This window comes from Octopus bimaculoides, chromosome 5 (assembly GCF_046866305.1).
Source record: "Octopus bimaculoides isolate indiv1 chromosome 5, ASM4686630v1, whole genome shotgun sequence".
NCBI classification, from domain to species: domain Eukaryota; kingdom Metazoa; phylum Mollusca; class Cephalopoda; order Octopoda; family Octopodidae; genus Octopus; species Octopus bimaculoides.
In genome coordinates, this window is record NC_142932.1 from 115,849,195 (window position 1) to 115,866,694 (window position 17,500).

Below are 17,500 nucleotides of genomic sequence, written 5' to 3' on the forward strand. Positions count from 1 at the left end.
GCAAACATCTTAACCATACAGCTACTGTGAAGATATAAAGTATTAAAGCCAACAGTATTTAACATTATCCACCTTACAAACTTACATTATCCTTTGCTTTCAGTTTCCACACCACTGAAGTTTTATCCCATCGTTAACACTAATTAATTACTTATCTTTCCTTTCTTTCTTTCTGTTTCAGGTTTATCTTTCACTTTTATTTCTCTCACAACACTTCTAATTCAACAAGATTTTTCATAATCTCTCTCTCTGTATATAAATATGTGTGCGCGTATGCATATACATACATCATCATCATCATCATCATCGTTTAACGTCCGCTTTCCATGCTAGCATGGGTTGGACGATTTGACTGAGGACTGGTGAAACCGGATGGCAACACCAGGCTCCAGTCTGATTTGGCAGAGTTTCTACAGCTGGATGCCCTTCCTAACGCCAACCACTCAGAGAGTGTAGTGGGTGCTTTTACGTGTCACCCGCACGAAAACGGCCACGCTCGAAATGGTGTCTTTTATGTGCCACCCGCACAAGCCAGTCCAAGGGCACTGGCAACGATCTCACTCGAAAATCCTACAGGAGCCAGTCAGGCGGTACTGGCAACGGCCACGCTCAAAATGGTGCATCTCATGTGCCACCCGCACAAGAACCAGTCCAGGGGCACTGGCAACGATCTTACTTGGCTTGCCGGGTCTTCTCACGCACAGCCCATTTCCAAAGGTCTCGGTCCGTAGTCATCGCCTCGGTGAGGCCCAATGTACGAAGGTCTTGCCTCACCACCTCAGCCCAGGTCTTCCTGGGCCTACCTCTTCCACGGGTTCCCTCAACTGTTAGGGTGTGGCACTTTTTCACGCAGCTATCCTCCTCCATTCTCACCACATGTCCATACCAGCGCAATCGTCTCTCTTGCACGCCACAACTGATGCTTCTAATGTTCAGCTTTTCTCTCAAGATACTTACACTCTGACGGGTATTCACATTGACATTACACATCCAACGGAGCATACTGGCTTCATTCCTTGCGAGCTTACGTATGTCCTCAGCAGTTACAGCCCATGTTTCACTGCCATGTAGCATGGTTGTTCGTACGCATGCGTCATACAGTCTGCCTTTTACTCTGAGTGAGAGTCCCTTTGTCGCCAGCAGGGGTAAGAGCTCTCTAAACTTGTGGACGATATTAATTAGAGGGAAAACTATGTATGAGAGCTTGTTGGAAGGACTATCATTGTGATCCAAAATGTCAGTACAGTATATGCTGTGTGTGTTTTGTCCTTTATTTTTCATTTGTTTCAATCATTAGATTGCGACCATGCTGGACCACCGCCTTGGGAAATATTAATCGAACGAATCGATCCCAGTATATTTTCTTTTTTTTTTTTTTCTTTTTGCAAAGCTGGCAGTCATTCTATCGTTTTCTTTTTTGCCGAACCGCTAAATTACGGGATCTTAAACATACCAGTTGTCAAGACACACGCACGCACGCACGCACGCACGCACGCACGCACACACACACACACATACACACACACACACACACACACACACACACACACACACAAAGTTAGCTATCTATCTATCTGTCTATATATATATACAACATAGGGTAAAAAATCATATATTAATTAATATCGATTTATTACCAGGAAGCTAGCACATTTAAAGAATCAAAGAGATTCAGAAACAATATCTGCAATCTCAGGGGATTAAAGTATATTTTTATATATAACGTTGACCACTAACGTGGACATTCAATGTGCTAGAAATAGATCACATCTTGTGTCTACTAAGACCTAAATTGTTCTCAAAACGAAATTAAATTTCGTTTTGAGAACAATTTAGGTCTTAGTAGACACAAGATGTGATCTATTTCTAGCACATTGAATGTCCACGTTAGTGGTCAACGTAAAATATAAAAATGTCTATATATATATATATATATATATATATATAAATGTCTATATATATATATATATATATATATATATATATATATATATATATATATATATAAACACAATTTAAAATTTAGGGTTCAGCAAGTATTGCTTCACCACACACCGAAAATTAGAAATAGCAGCCAAAACTACTATTTCTCTACTAAAAAAGAGAAATAGTAGTTTTGGCTGCTATTTCTAATTTTCGGTGTGTGGTGAAGCAATTCTTGCTGAACCCTAAATTTTAAATTGTTTTTATATATTTACCTATAATGGTTTTTAACACACCGAACTACTTGGTAAAATTACTAATTATCAATTAATTATTAATTTTTACCCTATGTCTGTATGAGTTTATATATATATATATATATATATATAATAATATATATATATATAATGATAGTGGATTTTCATCGATGAGTTCTTGAAAATTGGTTATTTTCCCTAAAACTATATATATATATATATATATATATATATATATATATATATATATATATATATATATATATATATATATATATATATATATATATATATATATATATATGTATGTATATATATATATATATAAGCAATGGGCTTCTTCCAGTTTCCGTCTACCAAATCCCTTCACAAGGCTTTTGTCAGCCCGTGGCTATAATAAAAGATACTTGACCAAGTTGCCACGCAATGGATCTGAACCCAGAAGCTTGTTGTTACGAAGCAAACTTCTTACCACAGAGCCTCACCAACGCCTATATGTAAGGAGATATCGTTAAGGGGCAGGCGTAATCGTCCATAGAACCCGGTTACTTACATTCAATAAATCAATGATAATATAATTCAGTTAACGAAACGGCTTGAATCGATAATTATCATTGAAACTGGAATCGATAACTATCATTGAAATTGGAATCGATAATCAACGTTCAAAGCAATCGACGCTTTATTTTCTGTTGTGCATTAATATGTGTGGGATTCGATGTTTTGCGTGGTATATGCCTGTTGTCTGCTTGTCTTCTCGTCTGCTCGTCTGCTCGTCTGCTTGTTCGCCTGTCTGTTCGTCTAGTTGTCTGCTCGTCTGCTGCTTATGTGGTTAGTTAGTTCCGGATTGTCTCTGACAGAAACATACCTCTCATAATTCTTGTCAGCCATGACCGACTTATATATATATATATATATATATATATATATATATATATATATGTATATAGTGTGTGTATGTGTGTGTGTGTGTGTGTGTGTGTGTGTGTGTGCGTGCGTGTGTGTGTGTGTCTGTATCTGTGTCTCTGTGTGTGCATGCGTGTGTGTTTTTGTGTGTGTATTTTTATATATAGTGATGATTACATACATGTGTGTGTGTGTGTGTGTGTGCAGGAAAGCAGGAAAAGTGGTATCTGTGAACTTTTACGCGTTCTCCGAGATAAGGATGGGAGAAAATACTTTAAGAAAATATACAAAGTTTTGGGCTGCTGCCCTGGGAAACAGCGCATGATGATATGAAGCAATCCACATTTTAAGGATAGCCCGTTACAGTGATTTAGAAACGTCCTACGTGTGGGACATTTCGCTGTTATTTCTAGCTAGGTCAGACCTGTTTGAAGAGACTGATGATCAGTCTTTCCAACTTAGCTTTTTATTTATTTTATATATCATTTTATATATTTTGTTACTAAAACATTTAACTAGAACCTACATACGTAATGCGCGCACGCGCGCGCGTGTTTGGAGATAGAAGGTTGTGATTTCAGGGAATTTTACTGCTATATCTAAGAGGCTTTTCAGCATAAACCATGCTTCTTATTTGTATTTTATTTTTTTATTCATTGTTTTTCTTTTTATATCTTTATTATTATTTTATTCATTCATTTTGAGAACTCAGGCTGTGATCTGAGGGAGATTTGGCAGTTATTTCTAGCACTCAGAGCGTCTGCGTAGAGTTTATCCATTAGCTCATTCATGTCTGTGAGTGTGTGCATGTGTGTGTACGTGTGTGTATGTATGCATGTGTATGTTGTATGTGCGTTAGTGTGAGTGCGGATTTGTGTGTGTGTGTGTGTGTGTGTGTGTGTGTGTGTTAAGGCACATGTTCTGTGCAGTTTTACATAGTAGTGACAGGATCCTGTTTGTAAATATAACGCGCCTTCTGTTCGACGGACGGTAAGGAGTTGGGGCAGAGAGAAACGAGACATGAACAAAAGACAAACACTTCCGCCTTCCATTCGCCGTAAACCATAAATAATACGCGCACACACACATACACAGAGTCTATGGCTGATGCATGTGCACATACTGGCGAAATATAGAGCAAGTACGCAAACATGAACGGTGTCCCATTGTGTCCACAGCGCATTGGCTGGTTTTACTGAAAACATAAAATAAGAAAATACAAACTGCCTCCGCCGTAGCTGTGTGGTTTAAGTTGTTCGCTTCGTTATCAAGTGAAACCGGTTTCGATTACTCTGTGCTGGATCATGCGCTAACGTCTTTATTGAGGGATGAAATTAAATTCATACAAACGCACACGTAGCAAAAGTGACCGATAGAATAAGTGCTAAGCTTTAAAATATATATATATATACTGGGGTCGATTTATTTAACTGAAAATTCTTGAAGGTGGTGCCCCAGCATGGTCAAAGTCAAATTGACCCCAAAACTTGTAAACTTAGTACTTATTCTATCGGTGTCTTTTGCCGAATCGCTAAGTAACGGGGACGTAAACACACCAACATCGGTTGTGAAGCGATGTTGTGGGGGACAAAGATACATAAACACACACACACACATGCACACATATACATACGACGGGCTTGTTTCAGTTTCCGCCTATCAAATCCACTCACAAGGCTTTGGTCGGCCCGAGGCTATAGTAGAAGACACTTGCTCAGGTTGCCATACAGTGTGACTGAACCCGGAACCATGTGGTTGGGAAGCAAGCTACTTTCCACACAGCCAATGCCGGGAGAGAGGGGGGAGCGAAAGAGAGAGAGAGAGAGAGAGAGAGAGAGAGAGTGTGTGTGTGTGGTAGTATATACCCTGTACTGAATAGCGTAGATAAGGCGGTGCAGTGAAGGGCAGTCCGCTCGGGTGGGGGAAACTTTAATATGATGAGGGGCGCTACGTTTGGGTTTGCTGTATAAGACTCTATTGGCCTGGGGTCCTGAGGAATGGCAGGCGAGCAAACTCAGGGGTTGCTCCTTTGAGGCACATACTGTAGTTACTCCATCGGTATGTATTATTTCTTTACTATCCACAAGGGACTACACACAGAGGGGACAAACAAGGACAGACAAACGGATTAAGTCGATTATATCGTCCCCAGTGCGTAACTGGTACTTATTTAATCGACCCCGAAAGGATAAAAGACAAAGTCGACCTCGGCAGAATTTGAACTCAGAACGTAGCGGCAGACGAAATACCTATTTCATTATTGCCCACAAGGGGCTAAACATAGAGGGAACAAACAAGAACAGACGGAAATACCGCTAAGCATTTCGCCCGGCGTGCTAACGTTTCTGCCAGCTCGCTGCCTTATGTATGTGTGTGTATATATGCTTACGGTATGTGTGTGTATATATGCTTACGGTATGTGTGTGTATATATGCTTACGTATGTGTGTATGCGTCTTAGTTTGATTGTGTGTGTAATTTTATGTGACATAAAAGTGCATCACTTTACGTAACATCAATTGCCTGCCGACTCTATGTTTAGAAATCAATAAAAAAATGTACCAGGTTGAAATAACTCAGAGTCCTGTGGGGGCCAGCTTAGACCCCTGTGAAAAACATACAAGAAAATGCACCTTCATACCTATACAAATATTTTTAAAATAACGTTGACCACTAACGTGGACAATTAATGTGCGAGAAATAGATCACACCTTGTGTCTATTAAGACCTAAATTGCTCTCAGCATGAAATATAGCAGAATACCAAAACGTAAGCGGGCAAGACATTTAAAATCACCTAAAAAAACACTATTAAACAGGTACCGGTTTCGGATTTAACAAATCTTTCCGATTGTCCATTCCTCTTCAGCCTCTTACCATATTTTATAATAATGTATTACCTATACAAATATATATGTGTGTATGTATGTAGGGATGGTGGGTGCATGTGTGGGCATAAATACTAGATATGTGGCATATGAGAAACTCTCTGCTCTTACGTATGTATGTATTGAACACACACTCTCTCTTTCTCTCTCTCTATCTCTCTCTCTCTCTTTTACACATGTATAGATATATGTCTGTCCCTCTCTCGCTTTCTCTCTCTTTCTCTCTCTTTCTCTCTCTCCCTTTCACTCACGTATGCCTAATACTTTTGTCAGATTTTCGTACATATATTTCACATGCCACGTAAAACCTATACTTACGTGTATGTTTGTGTGTATGTGTATGGCTATAAGGGTTACAAACTACCAAGTAATCCCCACTTCCGAATATGGGTTCTTATTGTATTGCTTTTTTTTATTTTATTTTATTTAGTCATTAGACTGTGGCCATGCTGGGGCACCGCCTTGAATTTTTACTCGTATGAATCGATCCCAGTACTTATTTTTTAAGCCTGATACTTATCCAATCAGTCTCTTTTTCCCGGATTGCAAAGTTACGGGGACGTAAGCACACCAGCACCGGTTGTCCAGTGGTGGTAGTGCGTCAAACACACACAAAGACACACACACACACACACACACACACACATATATATATATATATATATATATATATATATATATATATAAATTCACACACACACACACACACACACACATATATACGACGGTCTTCTTTCAGTTTCCGGCTATGAAATCCACTCAAAAGGCTTTGGTCGTGCCGGGACTACAGATTCTTGCCAAGGTGCCACACAGTAGGACTGAACCCGGAATCACAGTTAACCTACAGTGTTATTAAACCTCTTTCGATCTTTGGGGATCATTTTCGCAACAGGTGAAACCAATCGTGTGCCTTTTCCCTTAACACAGCGTTAAACGGTTCTTTCTAATTTCGACACAAGGCCAGCAGTGTTAGGTGAAGTTTTCATTGATTACCTCGACCTCACTAACTGATTGCTACTTTATTTTATCGATCATGAAAGAATTAAAGCCAAGGCCGACTTCGGCAGAATTTGAACTCAAAACTTAAAGACGGGCGAAATGCCGCTAAGGATTATTGCCCGGTGCTCTAACGATTTTGCCAGCTGGCCGACTTAAACCTTGTGAATATTGTATGAAACCCAATTAAAGATACTCTAACTCGAATTCCAGTAACCAACATAGCCATATACTACCACTCAACAGCAGTCACAACAACACACACGTGTTTACTTATTATGTTTAACTATACCTAAACTAACTATGGAAGCCTGGAAACACAGTTATAAACAGCAGTACACGAACGTGTCATTATACAAGCACACATGTAACCGTATGGACTGGTATGTATAAATATATAAATATACCTAGATGTCTAGTACAACTCAGGTATGCATGAATATATTCCAGGCTAGTTTCATGGTTCTCAGAATATTTTGGCACAGTTTCCGATTTTGTTTTTGTTTTGTAAGATTCATCTGCTACCAGCGCAGACGGTTTGCTCAATTCCATCTCGTACTAGTAAGAGCTCAGTACCAGCCAAGGACTGAGAACTTACTCGTATTATAATCTTTTCTAATATAAGTAGGTACAAGTCCTGAAATTTTGAGGAAAGGGCTGGTCGATTACATCAACTCCAGTGCATAACTGGTACTTAATTTAATCAACTTTAAAAGGATAAAAGGTACAGTCAACATCGGTGTTAAACAGCAGGAAGAAATGCCGCCAGGCGTTTTGTCCAACGCGTTAACCTCACGCGTATAACAACAACTTCAAATTTTGGCCGAAGGCTAGCAATTTCGAGGGAGGAAAAGTCGACACCTGTATTCAACTGGTATTTATTTTATCGATCCCGATGATGAAAGGCAAAGTCAACCTCGGCGGAATTTGAACTTAGAACGTTAATACAGACGAAAAGCATTTAACCGGTGCGCTAACGAGTCTGCCAGCTCGCCGTTTTCCTTATACGTTTGATAATGCTAACAGCATTGTTATAATCAAATCAGATAGGAAACAAATGCATACTTTGGAACAGACTGCTGTCCAAAATATCTCTCTGATAGTTGCATGTTCGTAAGCTTATTAGTGTGTGCATGTGTGTGTGTGTGTGTGTGTGTGTGTGTGTGTATGTGCGCGTGCGTGTGCGTGTGTGTGTGTGTGTGTGTGTGTGTGTGTGTGTGCGTGTGTGTGTGCGTGTGCGTGTGCGTGCGTGTGAAGTACGTATGTACGTAAACGTAAAATCAATGTGCTATGTAGAATGACAGCAACACAGATGGAACTTTAAATTTCACAATTAGCAATAATAAAAATAATGGGATATTAGCATAGCAGTATTAAATTAGTTTTTGATGCTTCGAGTTTAAAAGACGAGAGACAGATATAGATCTTATGTCCATTCTGTTGATTTATCGAATTACTCTGCCGAGGATTCGATACGTCAAAAAAGTGAAAGAGTACAGGCGTTTTTATTCCTTTGTAGTACTCTGTAAAGCTTTTGTAAAAGAGATTTCGACTAGAAATATTGTACCTAATTATACATTTCTAAGCTGACATTCCAATATCTTATACTTGTTTCAGTCATTCTTCTAGATAACTGAGAGCTAAATATAAATGACATTTGGAACTAAATGTACAACAGAGATGAAGGCTCAATTTATAAGCCTGCTTGGGATTGATTGCATAGAACATCTGAAGGATAAATTAACAAGATATTGGGTGTTAGTGATGAGTACAAGTGGAATGCATCTGAGACCTAGAAGTGCGAAAGAGTTGATGGCTAAATATCTAAGACTACAGTGCTGAGGGTACGGGAATGTTGAGAACTAAGTGCACAAAACTGATGGGGATTAAGTTCCGATGGGTTTTGAGTGTCATATTACAAAACTATTGAGTTCTCAGTTACGTGGCCATAGAGGGCTAAATGTTAAATAAATTCGTTCTATGTGTTTAGCCCAAAACATTCCTCTGATTTTGTCTTTCAGCTTCCGTTATGTTCATCTCCAAACGTTATGTTCAAATTAGCCTTCACTATTACTTAATCATCAGTTGTTTTATACAAGAGGGCAAATAATAGTCCTCAGCTGTCTTGCGCGTTTATCTTTCATATCGGTGATAGGATATACACAGCCATTCTGTCTTATTGTTGTTCTGTAACCTATCGATTTACTTATCCATGCTAAATTTCATTCAACGTTCCTTGCCTCGTTGTTCTAAATACCGTTCCATTGTTCTAAGCTGTAACTAGATAGTATGAAAAATACGTAAGACTTAAACCACTGTAAACATTGTTGACAAATTTATTTTATATTGCTGACTGTTTACTTAGCTTAAATAACAGAGTTTAAATTTTGTACCGAAAAATATCTTACTAAAGATTAATAATTGTCTCCAATGAACGATGTACTTCTGATCGAATTAACATCTTCACACTAGAATGAACTTGAGCACTTCAATCTCGCCTGTAACGCATTGCATCAGTCACTACACCTATGGTAAAATGTGCCCCTCGCATTAGATTTAACCACAAGTCGTTTGTACTTTTAAACGTATGGCTCACATTTGTCTCCCTTGTTTCTGCTTTTCCTACTGCGACTACAGCGCTCTCTTTCCTTCTGAGCAGAATGAGACGATTAGGCGCGGCTGTTTGGGCGTTGATGAGTTGGCACATCTGACCTGACATTTAGCCTGTTTGGGCAGCAGTATGCTGTGGTACTGGACTCAAATACACACACATACACGTGCTCGCGCAGAAATATACACATATAGAAAGAGTGAGTGTGAAAGATAGAAAGAATGTGTATGTGTGTGTGTGTGTGTGTGAGAGAGAGAGAGAGAGAGAGAGAGAGAGAGAGAGAGAGAGAGAGAGAGAGAGTTCTTATAATTTATTAATAGAGCGCGATTAACATAAACACACACACACTGTCTCTCTCCTCATACACAAAAAGAGAAATATGCTGATAGAGACATAAACAGAGAGAGAGAGGGAATCAAAATGTCTGTCAAAATAAGCGGACGTGGATTCAGCGACACTAAGTTGGCGGCGCAAAAAGGCCGTTCGAAAACTTCCCATATCATTCCTTGTTGCTAGCTCGTCTCGTACCGCCCTCACTCAGCAAACTTTGGTTCGTGTCTTTTCTCCTTTGCCACCCACATGTCTGCACTCTTACAGACTTGGACTAATCACACTTGGTTCGCCTCTTCCACCCTAGAAGCTTAATACGCTGGAATTCTCACTCTGCTGATGTTTTACCTGCAGCCGTCAATTTGTAACTATTCAAGACGAATATTATTTGTGTCGATCTCGTCTACCTTGAAGGCTCTTACGGGGACATGTGCACAAGATTTTTCTCCAGATTAAACCAATAAAACTATTCATGTCCCGTCGACTTCAATTTGTGTAAATGTCAATAAAATTTCCTAACACAGATGAATGAATGGACGGCTGGCATTTTATCTTTGTGTAATTTCTTCTCGTGCGCTGTTGCTATATTTTTAAATATCTTGTGAAATAGAGGTCATTTACGTAGTGAGGAGGGTGGGGTAACTAACAGTAGTAAGTGAAATTGCAATGTTATTTTCAGTCCGAATAAGCTTGATGCACATTCGAACTGGGGAACAAGCTACTCGCTACGTTTTGTCACGTAAAATATATCTCGCTTGTTGACAAATGGTGTATATACACCTGGATCAGCTTGCAGCTCCACCTACCTAGACTGTGAGATGTTAAACATTTCGGAGGAGTTATCTCCTCATCAGTCACAGCAGTGTTTGCAGTCCGGTGTATGGCTTTAAACGGCATCCGGTAGAGGAGTCCTGGTTTGGGAGTTCTAGGGTTTTGAAGAGTTTGGAAGAGCCTCTTAGACTCTAATGTTCTCAGGTGTACTCTGACTCTGAGTAGTAACACATTTCAGTGGGGTCCCAACTATGGGTTAATTAGCGTATTAAGGCTTTCCTGCGTATGCATGTGAAGACTGGATCCGGCGGTTTTTACGGAAGAAACCTTCATCGCTGAACGGAGGGAATGGCGGTTGCATCATCGTGATGAGGCAAATAAGACATCTTGGGCATTCACTGAATCCGTTTCCATCCTTAGTCAAGATGACTTGGTCTTGCTACTGGATCGAAGATGGTGACGGACGAGAGAGAGAGAGAGAGAGAGAGAGAGAGAGAGAGAGAGAGAGAGAGAGAGAGAGAGAGAGAGAGGTGGGCTTGATGGTGCGTAAGTGTTCTTCACTTTAAACAAAGTCACCGAACAAGTCATCAGTCATCCTCGGGGATGACTAGATGGGCCGCGTCGATCCGATGGATGAACGTGGTTTATTTATTGTTGTTGCCAGTTGTACAAAAGACCATCATTTATTAGCTGATTAGAAACCTACTCACAAGTTGTTATCTACAGAAGTTCACAAAGGTGATAGTTCCCTCCCCACCACCAAAAACAAACTATAAAAAGTATATTTGGTTGAATGTTCTTGTTTAGTCAACAAGTCAGCTCTGATAGAACAGACCTTATAAACAAAGATATTCTAGTCCTGACCAGGGCTGAATTAACACCCATTGAGGTCCTAAGCAATTAAAATATTTTCGTACGTCCATATATGTCTTTTCTTTTAGTCTTTTACTTGTTTCAGTCATTTGACTGCGGCCATGCTGGAGCACCGCCTTTAGTCGAGCAAATCGACCCCAGGACTTATTCTTTGGAAGCCTGATACTTATTCTATCGTTCTCTTTTGCCGAACCGCTAAGTTACGGAGACATAAACACACCAGCATCGGTTGTCAAGCGATGTTAAGGGGACAAACACACACACACACACACACACATATATATATATATACATATACATGACGGGCATCTTTCAGTTTCCGTCTACCAAATCTACTCACAAGGTTTTGGTCGGCCCGAGGCTATAGTAGAAGACACTTGCCTAAGGTGCCACGTAGTGGGACTGAACCCGGAACCATGTGATCAGTAAGCAAGCTGCTTACCACACAGCTACTCCTATATGTAACTCAAGATATAAACAATTATAAAACATAATTAAATTCATATTTTTTGAAATAAAACAAAACTAAATAATAAGATGGAAAATAATGTTTAATTTCGTATACTTACGCTTTATCCACTTTTGAATTTTTTTTTTTATTTCTTTTTTTTTTTTTTATTGTAAGGTCTTTGATCAGATCCTAGCTATGACACCATGAACTCTTCGAAATTATATTTCCGATCATATAAACCACTTCGAATGATATTTTATCAAGTTTAAATTTCTTTTGTGCCGTTAGCCATTTACCATTTCTGTGGCTCCCTCGTCATTATTTCAATTAACGGTTAATTAATCAAGCGCTTGTCCTGACCATTTTTTCCTATTTTTCTTATAGTAATTCTACACGTACGACTACATTATCTATTTCACCGTTCAAATTTTATGATGTTATGTTATTTTGAAGGCATCGACTTGGCAGAATAACTAGAGCGTCAGATATGATGCATGACCGCATTTGTTCCGGCTCTTTGCACATTAAGTTCAAATCCCGCCCATCTCGTCGAGGGTGAATAAATAAACTACTAACTGCAAGGACTTCTTATTTTCACTCACATTCTCTTTCTTTCTCACTCTCTCTCTCTCTCTCCCTCACTGTATGTGTCTCTCTCTCTCCCTGTCACGCAAGAACGGCTATGTTTGGCTGTGAGAGGGGTCGTGAGAAATACAGGTAATATCCCTTTCTCGAGCAATAGAGACGAATTAAGCGAAGAATTAGGAGTTTCTTCGAAAAAAACTGCTCTTCGATTGGAACTGTCCAAGGAGAAGCCGATGTGTAGCACAGTTTGAAATGAAAATACAGAATGTTTTGAGGGAAATGTTACTTTCATTTCTTGCAGTTCCATCAACTACGCACAGACATATATGGACGTATGTCTGTGTATATATATATATATATATATATATATATATATATATATATATATATATATATATATATATATATATATATATATATATACCTATTTCCGGTCACTTCAGCAGTGTACCTACGCGTGTGCCGTTGGCGATTTCTTCTCCATCTTTGGACTTTTCCCTTTCTCCTTTCCGACGAAAAGCCATGCTCGAAACGTCAAATTCTCTCCTTTCACCGATCGTCAAGCTAATACATTTCTTGTGCGCGTCTTAACATTTTTTTTCTTTTTTCGTTTTTCTTTTATTTGAATTGACTATAGATAGATAGATAGATAGATAGATAGATAGATAGATAGATAGATAGATAGATAGATAGATAGATAGATAGATAGACAGACACACAGGCACACACACATATACACTGACACACGGTTAACGTTTTCTTCCATGAGCTATCACTTAATCTCGTAGGTTTTTGTTCAGCCACAGGTCAACACAAACCAAATAAGACTAATCATCAAATGGCTATCCTTTCTTATTAAGTACATTTACGATTACATCATCCTGTGTGTCCTTCCCTTTTGTAGCAAAGTTCTAATGAATCAAAAGAAATTTTCCTGCTATTTCTAGAAGATCGATGTTTAGACCAAACCAGCTCTAAGAGAGCCATGAGCCGTAGTCATCTCCTGTTTTCAAAGTTTACAAAATCCTCTATCCTCTTTTCAGACAGAAGGATCTAATTTGAGAGAAATTTGACTGTTATTTCTCGCAAGTTGAACGGATACGCAGAGGCTTCCTTACTGGCTTCCTATCTTTTGTGCAGTTGCAGTCGTTCTTTCGTTGTGTGTGTGTGTGTTCTTTCTTTTTATTGTAATCTGATGTCATCTCCGGCTGAGCAAACTTACGCTCAAACGCTTAGCAACTGTGAACATCTCATTATTACGGAAGATTTCTTTTTCTAATGTGTCCGTTCTTTCATAAAGACATTAGTGTGATCCGACGAATATATGGCTGGTATTTCTCACACGTCAAGCGAAAACGTAGAGGTGCCTTCTCTGATTTCGATTGATGCCTATTAAAGTACATGCTTCGGCAAAAGCTGGAACAAAACGTTAGTGTATACAATAGGTGTGGGTATGAGCGTGTATATATACATATGCTATACACTAGCACATTTGTTCTGACAACACCAATACATACAGACGCACACACAGACAGACACACGCACAAACACGCACAGATATATGTATGTATGTGTGTGAGCGCGTGCATGTGTGTGTGTGTGTGTGTGTGTGTGTGTGTGTGTGTGTGTATATATGTGTGTGTGTGTGTGTATGTATGTATGTATATGAATATAGACATACACGTGCTCACACAGAAAGATAGGCTGGGGTAACAGATATTATTTTAAGCTAAAATTACATAGATTACAACTATGAGCTTCACGCTTTTCGAGTTAAAATAAATTTATAACTTACACTACATCTTTGTATGCCGTTCTATACATCACCCGACATTATACACAATTTTGGATCGCTTTCCTACATATAAACCCCCGCACATACACACACACTTGCATATATATATATATATATATATATATATATATATATATATAGAGAGAGAGAGAGAGAGAGAGAGAGAGAGAGATACAATATATACGTTCACACATACATTCATAAGTGTGTGTGTAGCCAGTTTTTCAAGCTGAGAGGATGTAAACTCTGTTCGACTTTTTCTCTTTTTCTTCTCTTTTTCTCTGCCTCCTGACGAAGGATTAAATCCGAAACGTTGTATATTCCACTCCTCACGACAAGTTCACTGTACTCCTTTCACTTTTTCTGTATTTTTTCAAGCCTTGCCGACGCAGAGCTACTAGATTATTGCTTGGTTATATATACATACATACACACACACACACACACATATATATATATATACATATCTATAAATATATATATATGTATGTATATATGTGTATATATATATGTATATATTTATATATATGTATATATATATATATATATGTTGCATGTCTCGTTTCTCTGGGTTTTTTTTTTTTTTTCGTTGTTCGAAAAAAGTTCATTTTCTGCTTTCGTTTTTATGTTTTCGTTTTTCGTTTCTCATTGTGTTTAACGTTTTTTTTTTTATGTCCTGTACCCATATATGCATGTATGTATACATATAGATGTTGGTATGTACATATATGTGGAAAAATTAAATGAAATGTCTTTTAAAAAAATATTTCCATAGTTTTCAAATACAAGGGACATTATCCTTTTTTTCTGTCTGTCTGTCTCTCTTTTTTACTCTTGTGGGTTCTAGGTAGTTAGCAGCAACTAGTCTAGTTTGATATGAATTCTTGCCTTTGATTGTTTAAACAGCAGTAGTAGTAGAGTAAGGAGATGCATGCGTGCATGCATCATCGAAACTGACTCATGACCAAGTGGGACCACTTCTTAAACCCATTCCATTCTAAGAAACATTTTACATTTGGCTCCATTGTTGATGACGCCTTGTGGTTCTTGAAGCCAACAAGAGATTTGCAAGTCATTCCACATTGATTGCAATTTATCTTTTCGGCAGTGGTTTGACTATCTGAATGTTGAGATTTTCACTACCGAGTGAGTCCACCAGCATACATACATGCATACATACATGCATACATACATACGTATTCGGCCGTTCTCGTTTGTCTATAGACATGTACATTATTTACATTATCTACATTTGACGGATATTCGTCCTCATCTTGTTTGTTGTTAACACAACGTTTCGGCTGATATACCCTCCAGCCTTCGTCAGGTGTCTTGGGGAAATTTCGAACCTGGGTTCTCATTCCTATCGATGTTACTATTATTATTATTATTATTATTATTATTATTATTATTATTATTATTATTATTATTAATCAGGTCGCTGCCGTGAATCGAACTCGGAACCTTGGGGTTAGTAGCCCAAGACACCTGACGAAGGCTGGAGGGTATATCAGCCGAAACGTTGTGTTAACAACAAACAAGATGAGGACGAATATCCGTCAAATGTAGATAATGTAAATAATGTAAATAATTCCTCATCTCTTAAATATAGAACTATAGACATGTAGTTCAGCATAAAGTCCGTCAATATACGCCACAACAATGTGACCTCACAGAAAATCACTGATCTATAAAACGAGAGCTTGGGAAAAACCTATGCACTCAGTTTTGCCAAGATATTTGTGTCAGACACATTGAAAAGCTTTGCTAGGTGCAAAGATAATTCCTGTCAGTAAACTCATCGTTGATGACAGCCAATTCATGACTTACATAGAAGAATAGGCCTCCAGTATACATATCGCTTTATGGAAACTCTTTTTAGTTGCCATTAAGGTAACAGAGATATGCCGTTACTGAAGATAGTGGGCTATCGACATCACCTTTTAGATGTGGAAGTGAATGCCATAATGATCAAGGGGATTGCCCTTCTTTGAAATATATATTTCCAAAGCTTGTACTTACTTAAATTGAATATGGAGGATTGTACCAAGTGATCCTCACTTTACATTTACATTACGTACTACTAGTTGTAATATAACGACGGAATATCCAGTTCATAGCAAGCAAAAGAAAAGAGCAATCATGCATGGTGTAAAAAAATCCATGCGTAAGTAAAGAGTATGTAGCAAAATGTTTCATAGATGGTTTGTATTTCCGTGAAATTTTAAATGTACTTATGGATTATTAAGTGTTAAACTCTGTGTGGTGGGGGTGCATGCGTGCGTGCGTGTATTTATAATTACCAATTAACATTTAGATTAACCGTAATTACATTGTTGGTTGTACTGCAGTAAAAGCTGTAAAGTATACACACAAACACACACACACACACACACACACACACACACACACACACACACACACATATATTAACATATCATTATAATATCTTATTATATATATATACACACACACGCACACATCATAACCACTGAGCGGTACTTTGGCAAGTATTTTCAATTATAGTCCTGGGCGGAACAAAGTTTGTGTGTAAATTTGGTAGACGGAAACCGAGAAAACCCCGTCACATATACAGGGGCTGGACAAAATAATGGAAACACCTTAAAATTTCAAGCAAATTTATTTTAATATGGGGTAGGACCGCTATTGGCAGTAATTACAGCTTGAATTCTACGAGGTATGGACTCGTATAAAGTTTCAATTGTTTCCAAAGGAATTTTTGTCCATTCTTCAGCTAAAACAGTCTCCAGTTCTTGTAGTGATGATGGTAGAAGATATCAACTCCTTACCTGTTTTTCTAAAATGCACCAAAAATGTTCAATAATACTGAGATGTGCGGACTGTGGTGGCCAGATAAGATGTTCAATTTCACTAGAATGTTCCTCGTGCCATTCAGTAACAACTTTAGCTGTGTGAATTGGTGCATTGTCATCCTGAAAGATTGCGTTTCACTCCGGAAACAGTTCTGCAAAGATAGGATGATTTCATCAGATAAAATGCTTAAATAGTCTTGACTATTAATTCTGCCTTGAAGGGAAGCCATTGGGCCGGCGGATTTTCAAGATATAGCCACCACCCCATCCTATCATCACAGA

At 38.5% G+C, this 17,500-nt stretch overlaps 1 protein-coding gene across 3 annotated transcripts in view; it reads left to right on the top strand.

The window, feature by feature from the left end:
• The window catches only part of LOC106877221 (cytochrome P450 CYP12A2), a 128,408-nt gene that overhangs the window by 4,803 nt on the left and 106,105 nt on the right, over positions 1 to 17,500 (top strand). The gene's annotated exons all lie outside the window — the stretch shown is intronic.